The sequence below is a fragment of the Periplaneta americana genome, chromosome 16, assembly GCF_040183065.1.
Source record: "Periplaneta americana isolate PAMFEO1 chromosome 16, P.americana_PAMFEO1_priV1, whole genome shotgun sequence".
Taxonomy (NCBI): domain Eukaryota; kingdom Metazoa; phylum Arthropoda; class Insecta; order Blattodea; family Blattidae; genus Periplaneta; species Periplaneta americana.
This window is the reverse complement of record NC_091132.1, coordinates 128,395,438-128,416,885: the sequence shown is the minus strand read 5'-3', so window position 1 is coordinate 128,416,885 and position 21,448 is coordinate 128,395,438. Positions and strand designations below refer to the sequence as shown.

General features: G+C 33.3%; 1 long non-coding RNA gene across 1 annotated transcript in view; it reads right to left on the bottom strand.

The window, feature by feature from the left end:
• The window catches only part of LOC138691218 (uncharacterized), a 1,067,443-nt gene that overhangs the window by 220,305 nt on the left and 825,690 nt on the right, over positions 1-21,448 (bottom strand). The window contains exon 4 of the long non-coding RNA XR_011329767.1: positions 7,961-7,998. This is a non-coding gene — a long non-coding RNA (uncharacterized lncRNA). The remainder of the gene's footprint in view (positions 1-7,960; positions 7,999-21,448) is intronic.

The following is a 21,448-nucleotide window of genomic DNA, read 5'->3' as shown; positions in this document are numbered from 1 at the left end:
CTTCTTCTTCTTCTTCTTATATTCCCGTTGTTCTCCTTGTATTTCTGTAGTTCTCTTTGTAATTCTCTTTTTTATTCCTCGTAATTTCCTTCTTCGTCTTGTAATCCTTGGTTTTTTCGTTCTCTGTTTATTCACCTCGTGTTTCTCTGTTCTTCTTGTGCTCCGTCTATTCCCCTTGTTCTCCTTGTATTTCACCTTTTCCTCCTTGTTGATTTCTTCTTCGCCTTGTTCTCTTGTCTTTCGTGCTATTTATATTCTCTTGTGCTCCTTGTATTCCTCTTGTTCTCCTTGTTTTGGCTTTTCTCTTTGTCTTCCCGTTCTTCTTTATTCCCTTAGTGCTGATTGTACGCCCCTTGTTTTTCTTGTGTTCCCCTTGTTCTCCTTATGTACTTGGGTACTGAACCTGCTAGTGTGCGAGGAAAGGAGCTCCTATGTTTCAAATCGCTCTGTTTCTTAATGTATAGGTAGTTTAAATTTTAAAATAAGCAACAACAGGATGATGGGGCTAAGGAAATCACAAATTTTTAATTGTCATTCACTTTGAACAACTGAAATTCTTCTGAGGCGATATGGCCATAATACGTCAATTTGGAAAAAAAAATATCATCAAGAAGTGAAGTACTGTGTGAGAAGAAACTTGTCATTAAGCTGTTTCCCTACTACAAAATTTCATTCGGTCTAACATCAGCTTCTTGAATACAGTCCTTCATTTAAGCGAACTATAGATGGGCTACGAGAAGGATATCATTACCGATGGAAAGCTTTGTTCATTTCAGCTCGCTAAATTATTTCTGTAACTTCGTTATATTTCATTTTCATTATTATTGGAAACAAAACAGTTAATGTAGTTTCAGTTTATATAAAAATTACAAACATGACGGTTCTCTTTGCACATGACATTTGCATCAAAATATAAATTAATTTATGTCTACTGGTGATGTTATAATGAAACCATGGAAGAGTTAGGCTATATTGTAGAAAATATTTCATATTTTAATGATCACAATGGGCACATAAAAATAAAATAATAATAATAATAATTAGTATTATTATCAGCAACATTATACAACTCTCATGAATATGAATTAACCTATTTGCTCATATATTTAAACAGTAATACTTCAAGTTACAGTAGATTAGGCAATGATTTTCTTTAATTTCTACTGACATGTCTGTAATAAATTGTTACTTCCTTATCAAAGGAATATGAAGAAAGTTCTGTAAAGCTGAAATTTGAGTTAAAGATGTACACTTGTGAAAGTCTTCTGCTCTTCTGACAACGAAAAACTAGTTATTTTACACAACCTCTATGTGTTAGACTGCGCTCATATTTTTTATACCTTAGCCTGAAGCTTCTTTTCTAATCGGTACTCACCGCAACTATAAATAAATCACTTCTTCGCCTTCGCAGCGGCAATGGTGTATTATGGACCACAGTTGTATCTCATACCAATATAACGATATCCTAAAGAATAACATATTTTTAGTAGGAAATGGTTCAAACATCTTAATGTGCGAAAATTGTTTCTTGAACTTGTCAAAAAATTGAAACCGGACATTCGGACTAAAATTCCAATGCTTTAGTTATTGAGTTTTGGGGAGTTACATAATAAACATCAACGAGACAGACCCTCTGTAAAGTATTCTTGTGATATACGTAAAACATTTGCGTTAAAATATTATTGGCTAATTTTAAACATATCACCACCACCACCACCACCACCACCACCACCACCACCACCAATATCACCTCCACAAATTATCATCCTTATTATCATCATCATCATCAATCTTTTTTGCTTTTTACACAAAATTGCTTTATCTATATTCAATATTCCACAGGAACGTTAAAAATTCTTGAGAAATCTTCTGTCTGTGAAAGAATAATTATCATTGCAAACAAAATATTTCGGTAATTTTATTCTATAAATTTTTATTTGATGCTCGTAGAAGTGAGTTACTAACAAATAATATTTTTCCATTTTCAAACGCTTGTGGCATTATTCACAGAATATTAGAGTAGAGTTATTGATTACTCTCCACCAGGCTTTTCAATGATAATGCTTCCAGTTGTTTGATTATTTAATGTTTAAATTGTATATTTACTATTAATTTCAGTAAATGGATAGGCTAGTGGTGCAGAGATTATGCCTGTTATTTCCCATAAATTTTTGCTAGTCTCTGATTCTAAACTCACAACATGTTGAAATCCATTGTAAAAGCTGTTGATTTTCTATGTCTTGTTCAAATATGTAAATAAGCAATATTTCCAGCATAATATTTGCATTTTCCATGCTGTATTGAGCACTTTTAACCACAAAGGCAGCTGAGGAACAAAAGTAACAAAATGAGACGACAGTAAAGAATGTTGTAACGGCAATGTTAGCATAAATTGAATTATTGAAGAAAAACTGCACCTCAGTTTCTTTCCTTATAGATCTGTCTCTGGCCAATTAAATTAACTTATCGTCTGTAGAAAGAAATTATATAGTACAATAATAATTTATGACTTTATCTTGTTTGCACTAAAAACAAAATCAATTTAACAAAAAATTATAATTGGGATTAATAAAGTAATTTAAATTTTGGAATAATAATTGACTTGAAATTTGACTTCATCACCATTATGCTCAACTTCATAGTCATCATCACTAGACACCGGATTTTTATGTAATTACATATTATATTCCTTTCAACCTAACCGTATATAAATAACAAACCTTTGCGAATCTTGTAATTATCATTAATATTTTAAAATTTGATACTAAATATTTTTACATATTTACCCCAATTTACATATTATGGCTTGATATTAAATAAATCTACATATTTAGGGGTTTTAATCATTTTTACTTCTCTGAAAGGAAAAAAAAACTTTACAATCTTAAATACACAGATTTAAAATGAATTTTTACCTACCCAAGAAAGGATATATTTCGGGACGAAACATAACGTCCTTAGTTCCAGGAAGTAATCGAGGCACTCACCCCATACTGCCCACTGTAAATATGAGTGAACAAAGGGCAACCTTTCTCATATAACTACCTTGTATTGTAAAAATCACTCAAAAAGTAGCATTGCCTTCATGCAGTGGATGGAACGAAGATGACATGATTTGTCTCAAACTGTAATATCTGCACACGTCTTAACAAGTCGTCCCCATCTAATTTGCAACCTCACCCACCCTCTTCCTAATTCTTCCAGGGAAAACCCATGTCAGGTCTGATATGAGACTTTCAGGTTATTGTTTGATCTCTTCATTTTAAATTTAGTAGAACTATATGGAAATGGGATTTTCCGAGCAATTAGAAAGTATGGTTCTCGGCTGGAATAATCCTACCATTCTAAATGAGACAGGAATGTAACTTTTCAGACAACAGTTTGTAAACGCCTATAGTTTGAGGTTTTAGTAGGTACTTGTTTCTTACAGGGAGCAGCTAAAATGTATGTGTCCACATCTTCTCTTATTTTCTTCTAATCCAGTAAAGCGAAACAGTGCTTGCAGTTCTGTTGTGTCATTCATCTCACTCAGTTCTCTAGTTTTAGTATTTACAGTATAAAGTGCAAGTGAGTTTATCTACTGCTTTTAACTAACTAAAATGGCCCCTGTACCTTCACCCCTAACGACAAAAATAAAATCATGGATTGCAATGGACGAAGCTTTCACTACAGATGGAAAAATAGTAATGTGTCAAGTGTGCGGTAAAAATGTTGGGTGATCTATGAAATCACAACTGGAAAGTCTTACCTATCCTATACCTGCCAGATATTGATATTAAGTATTTTCATGATTTTACATATTTTGGTACATATTCAGCTCATTTTTCGTACATAAATATGTACATATTTCATACCTTGATATTACATAAAAATCCGGTCCCTAATCATCACCTTATATTATCAAAGAGACTAGTTTTTTTGCTATTACTTTTCTTCATGAACTTACTTTTAATTTTATTAGGCCTATTTTTAATTTCCCTTTTGCCATCACCTACTTCTACATTTTCCGTCATCATATATTATCATGAGTTCCTTCATCTTCTTTATATTCATCTTCATCGTCATATTACTTTCTTAGTCACCATCATGAGCATCATTATCATCATCCTCTTTTCTTTCATTTATCCAAATATTCTTCATGTCTTGTTTTCGTTTATCAGCAGTTTCTTTCTAATTATGCTCAATAATTTCCCTGTTATTTCCTTTTCTCATTATTATTATCACCATTATATTTTTTCCTCTTCACTGCATTCATCTTCGTTTTCTCCTTCTTGCACTCTTCCTGTATCATCATCATCATCATCATTGACATCGTATTCTCTATATTTTCATATATCATATTTAGCCTAAATTATTATTGATTATAATTAGCTACATTAGACTTGCGAATTCTCTAATTTCCTCATTTGAATGTTTTTTGCGGTTCTCTTGATCTTTTCTTTAAATTAATTTAAAATTCTGGGACAATCTTTAAGATAGAAAAAAATCAGTCTTTTTTTCTTCTTCTTCTCATTATTGATAACTTTATATAATCTAAAGAAAATGCACATTCGTTTTATTTTGAATTTCCTTCTTTGTTTCATACATTTCGGCTTTATTGACTAGTCTTATTTCACTTTTCCTCTACCTTTCTTTCCGTCTGTCTTTCTTTGTCCATTTTTGTCTCTCATTTTATTTATTCTTTTTTTCTTCTCTCTGTGTGCACTCTTCTTTCCTTTCTTCCACTCTTTAATTACTTTTTCTTCCCATCGTTTCTATTTGCTTCATTTAAAACTATACTACTCCTCTTTATATTTTCTGCTATCTTCTTCTTATCAATCGATCAGTCCGCACTGCCTTTCACTTCGATGTGTGTCTATTCAACTCATTACTACTATTCCATCGCGTAGAGCACAATGGCCGCCAAATTATCCAATCCCGACAGTTAATCGAAGTGCCGAGAAGGAAGCTGAGATATCGATTGCAGGAGAATCGAGATCCGTCCCCCTGTTCTCGACGACTGGCTAGGATATTTGAATAATACGAGACTTCCTTTAACTCCACAGTCTCTAGTTGATCTTTTGAGTTCCTCGTCTCCTGTCGCGCTGAACTGTTCTTGTTTAAGTTTCCATTGTGTACACACAATGAAACAAAACTTTTTAAATTACAACCCTTAATAATATCCTGAAGACTAATCTCCCGGAGGTCTTGTACTCTAAATTCCATACAGGAAAAGTTGTTTTGTAATAAATGTGTAATGGAACACGTTTTCGCGGTGCATCGGCCCTCAGGGAGTTTTAACTCTATATTGAAATTGTTGTTTTTAATTTTTACACAAAGTTTTCACTTGCAAAAGTTTCTCCTAATGAAGTCCGCGCCTAACATCAAATTAGATTGTTCTCCAAGAGGAACCCCTTCCTTCGACCTTCTTCCTTTTACCCTACGTCTATCCCCATACACCCCTAGTACAAAGTTTGACAAGTACTAATAACTCTTCTTTATAGCCCCGGAGGCATTTCGTCGCCGTCGACCCCGTAAGCACACTTGTCTGCTCTGTGCTTTCAGACACGTCATCTCTGTCGGGTATTATGCAGAACAAGACATCAACAGTCATGAAGCATTACTTATAGGGTAAAACGGTTTTGGAAATTTCAGCTGATTATCGACAAATAACAGAAAAATAAACTCGATTCAGCGTTGTAGCCCATGGTTTATTTCACAGAAATGGGGATTCTATTAAGCACTTCAACTACAAATTCAATAGGGACATCTTATGCGAAGTTTTACCGTTAGATGGTAGGAGCGTTCCATGCGGCACAGGGCTATTTTATATCATATGCTACAGTTCGTTATGTTCTTCCGCTTTTTGGTTTTCTGTGCGTGTCAAAATTATATTTATAATTATTTTGTAAAACCTAGTATAAATTGTATGTATGTGTATGCATGTATTTATTCACACTGCAATGGGTATATACCCGGTGGCAGTGGTAAGTAATTACACACAATAATGGCAATAATAAACTTATTAATTAAAAATACAATTAATAATAATACTAATAATTAATACTAACAATAATTTATAATGATAATAATAATAATAATAATAATAATAATAATAATAATAATAATAACAGGGAATATCCTAAATTAAATGATAAACTTATTAATTAAAAATACAATTAATAATAATACTAATAATTAATACTAACAATAATTTATAATAATAATAATAATAATAATAATAATAATAATAATAATAATAATAATAATAATAATAGGGAATATCCTAAATTAAATGAAGCACGACCACTTAAAATAACATTTAAAATAAATCTAATTTGTATCTTAAACCTAAGTTCGAACTAAAACCCACGAGTATGATATGTTGATATCTGCACAAGTACCTTTCAACATTACACTCATTTCGCTGTCAACTCACTCACTGCACTGGAACTACGACACATTTCACTGATTCTATCCTGATTTCACTAACACTTCAACAACATTTCACTGTTCAAATACTTTGCACTGCCACTATAAACTATAAAGTTTCACTGACAGGAACACGTTTCACTTACACAACACACTTCACTGACACAACACACTTCACTGACACAACATAACTCTTCACAAAAACAGTATTTTCTTACCTCATAATCTAATTTACTTTACAATAAATAATAGCGTAAACTTGTATAATACTGAGCTATTCCCCTTAAGAGATGGATGGGGAAATCTACAGTATGCAGAATATAGATACGAGTAAATTGAATATTTATGAACCTAAACGAGAACTTTGAGAACGAGGTGCACGAATAAGAAAAGAAGGATCTTTGTCGAAGGTGAATATTGCCTCTTGAACCATAAGTATTGTAACTAGGTACCGTATGGAATAAACAGGATATGCAGCCACCAATGTCTTTTTTTATAGCGAACGGACTATGGGGCTTGAATTCCTCGTACTTTTTTCTCTAATTGCAGAAAGAACAAATGAAATTTTTAATAGGATGATACAATATGATCGCAGCAGTATCATAATTAGTCATGCGTTTTGTAGGTTAAGGACATGCAGTTTTGAATAATATGTATGATGATTTTGAAAATTTGAAGTTAAAACATGATTTCAATGTTTTACATAGACTATATTATTTATAGGCATACATTTTTTCTGACTACGGATCGTCCTAGATAATAAACATCCCAGTTCATCCTGAGTTAACTGTAGACCATGTATCGTTCCTTTGTAAAATTCAGTCGTAAACTTCGGGGACTCCTACAAATACTGCATACAATCTAAGCTAACATAGCTTGCATATGTTTTTATTACAATTTTTTTCTTTGCCCTCTTCCAAAATAAAACTGTAGCCAGCAATGCCTTATTTGAAGTAGTTATTTTTGTTTAATAGGCGCAATTTAATTAGTTATATTTTTTTAAGGTTGAAAGCATATATTCAGAATCTTTAGGGACCTGATTGAAGGCAAAAAACTTTCCCTGGTTTTTACATATAGGAACACAACAAAAATTTTGCATTTCGAGTTGTTTTTAAGAGTGTTTAATATACTAATACACTGCGTAAATCCTCAATGTTTATATATTGGGAAACAAATGCACATGCGAAACGCGTCCCTCAAAGTACACGTGCTATCTGTTGGTGCTAGTTCAGGATATCCCTATTCATCTAGTTTCGATTCTCGGCGGTGCGCCATGCTGATTACATGAACGAAGAATTCAGCGTTTTAATTTCTGCTAGTGAATGAAATTCTAGACACTATATTAAGCAGGAAAGAGGTTAAATATCTTGTAAAGCAATTATATATTAGTAATTAAAAAATTAGCTTGGTGGAATAAATCTTCTTGAACTCAACAAGGTGCGCGTCGATAAAGAAATCTGGAATTACTGCCTCAGAAAATGGGAATCTTTAAAGAATCGGATGGCTTCATAATAACTACAAAAATGTAAATTAAATTGCAAATACTCACAATGAAGGAAGCAGCTGAAGAAGGTACTTGCAGGAAATCTGGAAAAAGAAATTCACATAATTTGTGGCATAATGATAAACAAAAATGACAATAGATACACACTTTAATTATTGAGATGCATAACAGAATAAGAAATAGTAGTCTACATAAGATAAAGATAAAGATAAAGATAGCCTATTTTGTCCCATGAAGGGCAAAGGCCTCCTTAAAATAAGGAAAAGCTCTATTTGTCTAACGTGATGAGCTAGTTCACGTTAGACGTGATATTTAAGTCTAAGACTTGAATTTCTTTAACAATGGTTCTCTCACTGTCTTTCACAACTTCCTGTCTATGCACAAATGTCTCTCGAGTAGTTTCCACTTTCTTCTGTCTCTTGCCTCTCTGGACCACTGTTGACCTGCCTGTTCTTTGAAGAAGTCTGCCCATCTGCGCCGAGGTCTGCCTTGAAGTCTCCTTCCTATACGGGGGTCCCACATGGTAGCTCGATGTATCCATATGTCGCCTGGTACCCTGGCCACATGTCCACCCCATTTCCATTTGGATGTAATGGCTGCATGTGTGATGTCCTGTGTATCTGCCAGTTGGTACAGTGTCGCATTTGGGATTTTCTCCTTCAGTGATACGCCCATAATTTTGCGCATCATTTTCCTTTGACACGTTTGTAGTTTGGTCCTGTGTTTCCCTGTTAGCGACCATGTTTGGCACCCATAAAGTAATATAGGATAAACACAGGTCTCCAGTGCCTGTATTTTAGTTTTTCTGCTTAAGGTTTTGTCAAGCAGAATGAGTTTAAGGGCCCAAAATGGCTTCCAGGTCAGGGAGATCCTTCTATTTATTTCTTTTCTGTTCTGTTCTTGAAAGAGATTAGTTGTTCCAGATAAATGTATACATGAGTCTATATTATATTTTCATACATGAATCTTCTTCCTCTACGTCTGAAAATAATAGCTTGATGCGTCCCTGTTCACTTAATCTCCTTGGTATGATGGAAATAATTTTATCATAGCCGGGATCTTACTGAAAGTCTTTTTCTTTTTGGTATCCAGTCTCGTACTTTTTGCACTTCAATCTGTTTGCGTGCTCTCTCCAATTAATTCTTTTGTCGCAGATGGAAAGGTTTTCAGTCAGCATTTATATTCCCCTACAGTAGCAGAAGTAGGAATTTTGTCTCAACGATTTCAGTATACATATATTTTTTTCTTTTCTTTTCTTTATTTAGTTAATTTGTTTTCTTATTGTATGTTGGGCAATCACATCCGTAACCTAATGATGATCTTGTGACATTTGTTATATTCTAACTTTTGTTTCTATTCTGGAATATAATTTTAAGTGTGCCGCTCAGGCATCCAGATATTTTGTTTATATTTTCTACTTTACAGATGAACAGGGTTAAATTTAACACTTTTGTACTCAGTGCTGTTACAAAATTTTAAAATTAAACAACTGTTTTACCATAGCTAATATAAAATACCAATGGCGTTGAACAGCAAAACGGTATGTCAGAAAATGAACAAAATGAGATTTCACTTCATCGTTATTAAAAAACGTTTTCCCGAATCTTCTGAAAACACATCCTATGACAAGACACGGTCAGAAACTTTACAAGAAGATATTTATTTACACTCTTATGTCAGATATTTCTTCGTTATCAAGAAATTAAAACAATTTTTTGCTCTCCTGTAAAATGGAATGCAGTAGAGTCTCGATTATCCGAGGTAATGTGGACAAAGACTACATCGAGTAAGCAAAAACGTGTATAAAACGGATGGTTACTGGAAAACTGTGTTTTTATTATAGATTATACAGTACATATTCTTTAATTAATAGACTAAATACAATGAAGAAATAAATTTAATATGAAATCTAGTGTTTAATAAAATACAGTATGTACATTATACAATAAAAAAGCAAATAAAATGCAATAGGCCCTACTGTAGTGTATTTATAGTATTTTTTTAGATCAGGCTCGGATAACACAGAAACAGGGTCAATCGAAACGTGGATAAACGAGACTACTGTACGAGTATATAAGTTATACATAAAAGGCTGCTTTTCAACATCATCGATATGAAATTTCTGCTCTGCAATTGTTCCAAATATTAGATACCGGTAACTACTTTTATTTAAATTAAGTCTCCATGATCAGATTTTTTGTATTCGATAGATATTGGAGAAAAATGGGAGTGTAAGGGTACAGTACATCTGTTATTCATAGATTTCAAAAAGGCATATGACTCGGTTAAGAGAGAAGTTTTATATAATATTCTTATTGAATTTGGTATTACCAAGAAACTAGTTAGATTAATTAAAGTCTGTCTCAGTGAAACTTACAGCAGAGTCCGTATAGGCCAATTTACATCTGATACTTTTCCAATTCATTGTGGGCTAATGCAAGAAGATGCACTTTTTAACTTCGCTCTAGAACATGCCATTAGGAAAGTTCAGGATAACAGAGAGGGTTTGGAATTGAACGGGTTACATAAGCTTCTTGTCTATGCGGATGACGTGAATATTTTAGTAAAAAATTCACAAACGATTAGGGAAAACGCGGGGATTTTACTGGAAGCAAGTAAAGCGATAGTTCTGGAAGTAAATCCCGAAAAGACAAAGTATATTATTATATCTCGTGACCAAAATATTGTACGACATGAAAATATAAAAATTGGAGACATCCTTCGAAGAGATTGAAACATTCAAATATCTTGGAGCAACAGTAACAAATATAAATGACACTTGGGAGGAAATTACACGCACAATAAATATAGGAAATGCATGTCATTATTCGGTTAAGAAGATTTTGTCCTCTAGTCTGCTGTTAAAAAATCTGAAAGTTAGAATTTATAAAACAGTTATATTATCGGTTGTTCTGTATGGTTGTGAAACTTGGACTCTCACTTTGAGAGAGGAACAGAGATTAAGGGTGTTTGAGAATAAGGTTCTTAGGAAAATATTTGGGGCTAAGAGGGATGGAGTTACAGAAGAATGGAGAAAGTTACACAACGCAGAACTGCACGCATTGTTTTCTTCACCTGACATAATTAGGAACATTAAATCCAGATGTCTGAGTTGGGCAGGCATGTAGCACGTACAGGCGAATCCAGAAATACATATAGAATGTTAGTTGGGAGACCGGAGGGAAAAAGTCCTTTTGGGAGGCCGAGACGTAGAAAGGAGGATAATATTAAAATGGATTTGAGAGAGGTGGGATATGGTGATAGAAACTGGATTAATCTTGCACAGGATAGGGACCGATGGCGGGCTTATGTGGGGGCGGCAATGAACCTGCGAGTTCCTTAAAAGCCATTTGTCAGTAAGTAAGTAATTCTCCGGGATAAACTACGATTTACTTACAAATAACTGACCTCGATTAGATAAGGATTGCAAATATTTGTTGATTGTCGGAGGTCTAGGAACATTAAATAAGTCGTTAACACTTCATAATTTAACTGCAGGTGTGGGATCAGTAAATTAATATTTTTTTCTTACATTGCACCTGTTCCAATTTGTTTTCTTTAGTTTTTGGCTCAATATTCGAAGGTTCATTTGAATGCTTTCTTTTACGCTACGCTCTCTTTCGTTCTGCCCCTGATTTCGGCATATTTCCTAGCGAAAGATTCTCACCTATTAATTCCCGCCACTGGTTTCGACTGTATACTATATCACTATACAGAAGACGGACTGGCTAGCGACAGCAACATTCCCACTAATTTATGTATTAATTTGTGTAAATTGGTGGAAAACCGCAAATATCAACAACTTTATTTACGCGACAACATAACAAGATGCACGATTCCGTAGCAACAAGCAAAGCTCACTAAAAACATCCACACACTAACTTTGTTTCACAGTAGCCTACTCTTTTCGCTTCCTACTTAAAGACTTTTCTCTTTAATAATAATAATAATAATAATAATAATAATAGTAATAATAATAATAATAATAAAAAGCTTTTGATAGGATAAAACGTGATATGTTACGGAAAATCATGTATGATAAGACCTACCCTATCCATCTGATACGAGTAATTCATAATATGTATAATAACACAGAAATACTCATTAAAAACATTAAAGAAACAAGTAAGAAAGCTAAGGTCATCAGGGCGTCAAACAAGGTTGCTCATTATCGCCAGCACTATTTAAGTTATATATGGACGCAGCCATAGATGAATGGCAAAGAAATCTTACAATTGGACTAAAGATAAATAATCTGTTTATTAACACCATGTTGTTTGCTGACGATCAAGTTATTTTTGCAATGTCAGAAAGCGACCTACAGCGTGCTGCCTACAAACTACAAACATGTATGATCAATTATAATCTAAAAATTTCTAATATAAAAACTAAAATGTAATTATTTAATTTCTAAGGTATTTTCTTTTGTGTTGTTTTGTAATTTAATTTTGTATTTCATGTATATTATTGAAACCTGGTTGAGTGGAAGAGAAGGCCTCATGGCCTTAACTCTGCCAGGCAAAATAAACTTACTACTACTACTACTACTACTACTACTACTACTAAAACTATGGTATTTTTGGGACCAGATCATTTAAGATGTAAAATCGTCATAGATAAAGAAATTATAGAACAGGTATCATCTTTCAAATACTTAGGCTGCACTATTACATACTTAAAAGAACAAGACGTGGATATAAAAATAAATAGATTTCAAAGTATGTGTGGGACAATTATAAGAAATAAAACGTTACCTGAAACACAACTAAAATTTTATAAAACACTTGCAGTCCCATTACTCACCCATGGCTGCGAAAATTGGACACTAAACAGAAATAACAAGAGAAAATTAGAAAGCAGCGAAATGAAATTTCTTCGAAGTGTTGCAGGCCTTATATTATTAGACAAAAAAAAAATGAATATAGGTATACGCAATAGATTACAGATATATAATCTTTATGAGTTGGTACAAGCACAAAAACAAAACTGTACGAACACATTCAACGTATTGAATATCCTTCTTAAAATCCTCCTCAATTACAATCCTATTGGTAGGAGAAGCGTTGGAAGACCTAGAACCCGCTGGATAGGTGACATCATCCTTTGAAGTCGGAACAGGCCTTGAGGCCTATACCCTGAAGTTGAAGAAGAAGAAGAAGAAGAAGAAGAAGAAGAAGAAGAAGAAGAAGAAGAGGAAGAAGAAGATAATAATAATAATAATAATAATAATAATAATAATAATAATAATGAAGTGTTACAAATATGAAATAGGGGTACAAATACGAAATAGTTTGTACGACTTGATACGTGTTGTATTCTAGCGCAAGCCTTCCAAATTACTACGCACTGATACTCATTCGTCGCTGGAATGTGTTAGTTTGTAGTTAGAAGCTGAACTTTTGAAATATTCATCATTATTGAGATTTCGAGAAAAGTAAAAATTTGGCGGTAAGTTATTTTCTTGAATATACATTGTTATTCCTTAATGTTACAAATATTAATGCTAGGCCTATATTATATTCTTAAAGAGAAATAATCTTTGTTTATGTCAATGTATGTTTAATTCATTTCGGTTTTAAATTATGATAATATGTCTGAGGGTATGACTTATCTCAGTGAGTCACAAATATGAAATACTAGTATTATTTACTAGCATTTCATCTTTATACCCTGGTTTTCTATTTCGTTGCTGGTGTTGTCAGCTGTTGAAATTTGTGATGCGTGCTAACTATTAAAATATACACTTTTATGACTGTTTGTATGTTAGGTTAGGATATATTACCTATATAATGTGTTTTGTGTGTGCCATTTTAATATTAATCTGTGTTCTTTTGGTAAGTGGTTGGATCTAATCATAGGTGAGGGGGGGTAAAACCTACAAAGTAGGACTTGTTTTACACAGCACGTACGGCCAAAAGACCCGTGCATGGGATTTAAGAGAAAATTCTGATAATGTAGTGAATTTGTATGTATAATATTGCTGAATAAATCCATCTATCTATCTACTAGTATTGGCACATGGAGGAAATGGGAAAATCTCACTTTCCAGCAAACTTAGAATAGAGGGGAATGAAAAGCCAATGCAAGAAGCCATAAATAAGTTCGAGAAAAGACGTGAGAGACGATTCATCTGGATTCAGTATTATGGTTGGGAAAACACCTTCTAATGAAGATGCTGAATGCTTCTTATGTGCGTTTCTTACAATTTTGTTAATCTTGTAAGTTGTTAATAATATTCCATATTTATACCTCCATTTTTATGAAGAAAATATGTTAGGTTCTGAGAATATTATTTCTTTTTCAAACATTTTATAACATCTTACGAGCTTCCAAGTCCGGTGTACCATTCACAGGGATATTCAGCAATAAACAGGACGATACTTTACGTTCAGTATTCGAAACATGTAGGTTCCAAAACTAAAAAAAAAAAAAAAAAAAATTGTTTTTCGTTCGAAATTTGTAATACTTTAATAATAATAATAATAATAATAATAATAATAATAATAATAATAATAATAATAATAATAACCACAATAATCATAATAATCATAATAATAATAATACTGTACTAATAATAATAATTACAACAATAATAATCATAATAATAATAATAATAATAATAATAATAATAATAATAATAATAATAATAATAATAGTAAGTGGGTAATGGCTGATTGGGATTTCCCGGTCTTTAATGGTGTCAAACACCTTAATAGAACTGATAATAAAAATTATCATTTCAGTGAATTTTGGTGTAGTTCGGAGAACCTAATTAGTCAAATCCACTCTTCTCACCTTCACACTGGGGCCCCCTGAAATCTTTTAAGAAACGAAACAGAGAGTGATATGGAGAAAGCAACGGGAAGCTACCGCTTTTATGTTTCCCAAGAAAACTGATAACATGCACACGCGGAGACAAAAGGGAAATATTGAAAAATGAAGGTTTGCAGAGAAAGACCTGCCCTTGGGCAGGAAACTATGAAGAATAATAATAATAGTAATAATAATAATGAATGTTATTATTATTATTATTATTATTATTATTATTATTATTATTATTATTATTATTATTATTATTTTATTATCGCCATCATCATTAATGTTTCGTTGTGTTATGTTATGGTATGAATTCTCTGTTACTGTTCCACATATCTGTGTACGTCAATTAACCTTCATTATTAACGTATAGGCAGTGTCGGTCTTTCCTTTACCCTTCAGGGCATTTACTGTTCATCCTACGCCGTTCTAAACATCCTACACATCGGACTGCTCCATATAATAACCTTAATTAAATCTAATAGGTTAAATTTAAGCTGGACAAAGTAGCAACGACCTGATAAATCATAGAGGTAATTTGAGCTAATCCGCATTACAAAGTAAATGGAATGTAGCTGTACGGTATTTATATCTCGGATGCGCTTCACAGATTGATGGGAACAATGGTGGCTGGAACAGCTTCAAAACGTTCTATTTAATACTAGCCTCATCTCCTAATAATCGATTATAAGTTACAATCGATACAATTCCTGTACGAAAAATTTCACTGACAGAGGATAATGAATGTCACAGACAAACCTGACTACTGGCAAGGTGAAAGCATTCATATTCATCTACATGCGGATGACGTGAATATCTTAGGAGAAAATACATAAAAGATTAGGGAAAACACGGAAATTCTACTCTAAGCAAGTAAAGCGATAGGTTTGGAAGTGAATCCCGAAAAGACAAAATATATGAATATGTCCCGTGACCAGAATACTGCACGAAATGGAAACATAAAAATTGGAGATTTATCCTTCGAAGAGGTGGAAAAATTCAAATATCTTGGAGCAACAGTAACAAATATAAATGGACTCGGGAGGAAATTAAACTCAGAATAAATATGGGAAATGCGTGTTATTATTCGGTTGAGAAGCTTTTGTCATCTAGTCTGCGCCAAAAAGTCTGAAAGTTAGAATTTATAAAACAGTTATATTACCGATTGATCTTTATAGCTGTGAAACCAGGACTCTCACTTTGAAAGAGGAACATAGGTTAAGGGTGTTTCAGAATAAGGTGCTTAGGAAAATATTTGGGGCTAAGAGGGATGAAGTTAGAAGAGAATGGAGAAAGTTACACAACACAGAACTGCACGCATTGTATTCTTCATCTGACATAATTAGGAACATTAAATCCAGACGTTTGAAATGGGCAGGGCATGTAGCACGTATGAGCGAATCCAGAAATGCATATAGAGTGTTAGTTGGGAGGCCGGAGAGAAAAACACCTTTGGGGAGGCCGAGACGTAGATGGGAGGATAATATTAAAATGGATTTGAGAGAGGTGGGATATGATTACAGAGACTGAATTAATTTTGCTCAGGATAGGGACCAATGATGGGCTTATGTGAGGGTGGCAATGAACCTCCGGGTACCTTAAAAGCCATAAGTAAGCAAGTTATATAAGTCTAATATTATTTTATTCATTCATTCATTCATTCTTTCATTCATTCCTTTGTTTTACAAATAAAGATGATGATACCTCTTCATCTGCCATGAAAGCATTTGGGGGGAATGGTGATTCATCCCCTTACTTTCTTGACCTTGGCACTGTACTGGAATGAAGTGGTGTGGTCAGCACCAAGCTGCGACCGTCTTTTATTCCCGGGAAAGATACGGTCCTTAATTTGACAGAAGGCTGAGTGAACCTCGGAAAGTTTTGGCAACTGGAATCGAACGCCGGGCCTTTCAGTCCGTAGCCAGCTGTTCTACCAAATCAGCTGTCTGGCTGACATTTGTTTTTACATTCAGTTGTTAAATTATGTGGTTATTTTTATATAATCGATTTTAATGCTCTTCGTCTTTTTATGATTCTGTTATTTTCTATTTCAAAATCATGCTGTTTTCTAATTTAAATTGTATAATTAGCCTTGACACGTTTTATTATACTGGGTGTTCATTTCAAAGTGTGTCATGACGTCACTGTTGTGAGTCAGCGATTTGAAGCGAGTTTCAGCTTTTATGTCAGAGAAGTTGCCTATTAATCAAGGCGTTCAATCTAAACTTGAGAACGTGTACGGTATAACTTGAACGTCGTAGCAACAGATGGCGGTCTGTACGGTCTGTGTGCTACTATAACCTCTTTCGAACTGTGTTTTGCGCGGGCAAGTCGTACGCAGGATATTTGTTATCATCGGTTGCGTACGGCAACATTCCACAACACAAATCAAATGCTCCGTGTCCATGTTGACCGTCGAAGTTAATGTCAACAAATACGTAAGTAATCGTCTTAACCCTCTCCCCATATCCCGACAGTAAGAAAAAACCCACCTCTGTGCATGTTTCCAAACAGTTCACATTCCTGCCACTACAAGCGTTACCGTACGTATCGGTAAGTACTCTTCAGAATGAACGCCGTACTTGCTAGGCAACTTCTCTGACACATAGGTAATACATCTCTGCGGAAGTGTAGGAAGATTGAATTCCCTAGGCTCATCGATTAGCCACATGACGGCATACAGCGAGCCATGACACACTTTGAACTGAACACGCTGTACCGTTAGCGATAAGTTTCTCAGTACAACCATATTTGCATTTATCGATATATGCATTACAGAACACACTAAGATACGCCTGTGAAATTGGATCAGGGTTTCTTCGAGTCTTTTGGTGGGAAACAACAACCAGAGTAAATAGTTAAAAGTCAGCATTAAAATACATTTCTCACGATACCGCATAATAGTCAATTTTTTTAACACGTTTGCCTAACGTTATTACTTTAAATGATCTACTTTTAGGCTGGCTTGAAAGCGATGGCAACAGTATGGCTATAAATTATAATAAGAAATATGAAACAATGGTAGGAAATTAGTGAATCAGGAACACTATAATGAAGAAAAGAATTTGAAAATGTTAGGAAATAAGCATTGAACCAGGATTACTCTAACGGAGACAAGAATGTGGAAATTGTGGAGGCATTACTGTAAGGTTGACAATGAAATATCGACGACCCAGTTCAAAAAGGAAACAGTTCGAAGTTTAAAGTTTTGAGAAATTTGAATTTTAGATCTTCATGTTGCTGTGAAAAATCCAATTAAAACACTCTAATGTCAAACTTGTAGAATAATATATAAAACAACATTATTAACAGAATTTGGAGTAATTTGAACGATTCTTTGATTTCTCACAGCAACTTGAAGCTTTGAAATGCAGGTTTCACAAAACTTTAAATTTTGAATTGATTCCCTTTTGAACTGGGCCTTCGATATGCATTAAAAGTTACAATGAATATTAAACAATGATAAGAAATACATAAGTAAGTAATGAATCAGGAAATCTCTAACGGACAAGAATTGAAACCTATGGTGGTATTACTATAGCGTTGATAATATGTATTTAATATCTAATGCAATAATATGTATATCGGTAATTGTAACTTACGATAGCAATGATTGTAAAGAAATATTTGAATGAAGTTGGCAACGATAACAACGAATAAAACAAGAAATATGACAAATGTCGCATCGAATATGACAGTAGTGGAAAATAATACAATATTAATAACGAATATGACAATAGTAAAAACGAATACGACTATGATGATAACGAATATGAAAAGTGTTACAACAAATATGACAATAATGATAGCGAATATTACAATATTGACAAAGCCCATTAAAATATTGGTAAGGAAAATAACAACGGGTATATCGAAGAAGGTAATGGTGATAACTAATAACAATTATGACAAGGAATATTGCAAAGTTGACAAAGAATATGACAATGGTGATAACCAAGATCTGTCGATATGTCAGGTCTTCGTTCGCTGCCATATTTGTGTCAACTCTTAGGTTTGTTTACATTGCGCTATGGTTGGATTGTGGAAGGAATTTCTGTTTAAATTTATATATTTCATAAAATAAGTTTCCAAAACATATTTCGATAACTTTCGGAGAACGTTCTGCTTGACAACAGCCACCGATGACGCAAAGATGGGGGACATTAGTGGAATGGGATGAGAGGACCTGACTAAGAAGTGTTCGACAGCGACATCTAGCGACCTTGGTGATAACAAACTTGATAATGGTATACGACAGTGTTGACAACGAATATGACAATAATGCCAACGAATACGACAGTGTTGATAACGAATATGACAATAATACCAACGAATACGACAGTGTTGACAACGAATATGACAATAATGCCAACGAATACGACAGTGTTGACAACGAATATGACAATAATGCCAACGAATACTACAGTTTCGACAACGAATATGACATTAATGCCAACGAATACGACAGTGTTGACAACGAATATGACAATAATGCCAACGAATACGACAGTGTTGACAAGAAATATGACAATAATGCCAACGAATACAACAGTGTTGACAACGAATATGACAATAATGCCAACGAATACGACAGTGTTGACAACGAATATGACAATAATGCCAACGAATACGACAGTGTTGGCACCGAATATAACAGTAATGCCAACGAATACGACAGTGTTGACAACGAATATGACAATAATACCAACTAATACGATAATGTTGACAACGAATATGACAATAATGCCAACAAATACGACAGTGTTTACACCGAATATAACAATAATGCCAACGAATACGACAGTGTTGACAACGAATATGACAACAATGTCAACGAATACGACAGTGTTGACAACGAATATGACAATAATGCCAACGAATACGACAGTGTTGACAAGGAATATGACAACGGTGATAATGAAGATAAAAATATTGAATGTGACAATGGTAACAATGAACATGACAATGTTGATAGCAAATATGACAACAGTGACAGCTAATATAAAAATGAAGAGAGCGAATATGATAACGGTATTCAACTGATCATGGATATGACTAATTTAACAACAATGTGATAGTGGTAACAATGAATATGAGAATAGCAAAAATGACAACGAATATGACACTGAAGACGACGATATAAAAGTATGACGATTAATAAAGCGACGAGTATTATGATCAAAGTAACGATAATGACGTAGGCGATAGCCGGATCCTGAGTAGGATGACGAATGTGATGGCAATAACACACCTGACAATAATTATTCCAATGAAGACTCAGCAAACCATTGGCTGATGAATCAGCTATAACTTTGCATGTTACAGTTAAAGTACATTACGTTAGTTCAAACTTTTTCAGGCTACCTTCTGTACGTTTCAACCTTCAAACTGCAGACATTTTACAACGTATTAGTAGATTGTCATACTCGTACTCGTCAAGACCAGCTGCGTCAATTGACAAGCAAGATGGTGCCTTTGACACACAACTAAAATAAATACTGAACACATATGTCCGCGCCAAGCGTAACAGGGGAGATTCTACAGTGATTTATGACTGCCACTGCACTGACCCCTCTCCGTACTAACCTGGCACGATAAAACACGATCACAGAATCAATTGCGTAAGTTTTTAACTATTTCCGAAACAGATACATAAGCAATATTTCACTTCAGAACTTCAGTTTCGGAAGTATAGAGCAATTTTGTACTTGAATAGTGACATGTGACTTGTCATTATTAAACATATTCTCAAGTTCACTAGCAGTCACTCAACAGGAATACAACTTGTTTTAAAAGTCTTGGGAACTATTGTACGTTACATTGTTTGCAGATTTCGCAAACGTCCTTCATCGTTTCGAAAGAAACAATTTGGAGACCATAATATGCTGAGTTAATAATGGGACACCTGCCCTTGGGCAGAAATTATGAATAAATTAGCGATGAAATTTATAAAATTCTATTGTAACAATTATTATTATTATTATTATTATTATTATTATTATTATTATTAGTATTATTATTATTATTTTATAAATCCTACCTATATCAGTTAATTTTACCACAGAAAAAAATATTAAAAATTTATTTAAAGAAGCAGAAAGATTACCCCAACTGAATTGTTGTTCAAACATTTCAAAGTTTTCAACATCAAACAAATGTATTATTTTATTTTATTAAAATCTTTTCACAGAAATCTTAATAACTTTGAAAGGTATATACATAAATATAGAACGCAAAATATAAATTCTCTGCCTTTGTCTAAACCAAAATGTAAAATCAATGCAGCTTTCTTATCATAGCATGAATCAAAGTCCCAAATTATTAAACAAATCTTATTCTAATATTATTTTAACCACAAATCCTCTCCAGATTAATAATATATATATATATATATATATATATATATATATATATATATATATAAATTGTATTGGATTTGTAGTTTACGTTTAAATATATTAAACCCTTTTTAATCTGTATTGACTCCCAATTTAAATTTTATTTTTATCTGTATTGGAATCCCCTCCTGAGCACGAGTCTTACTCATTCAGTAGTGGGCTAGTTTATCTGTCATTGTATTAACTTGTATTCATTTCAAACTTACTAGCAATAAAATAAATATTATTATTATTATTATTATTATTATTATTATTATTATTATTATTATTATTATTATTATTATTATTATTTTATAAATCCAACCTATATCCTTTAATT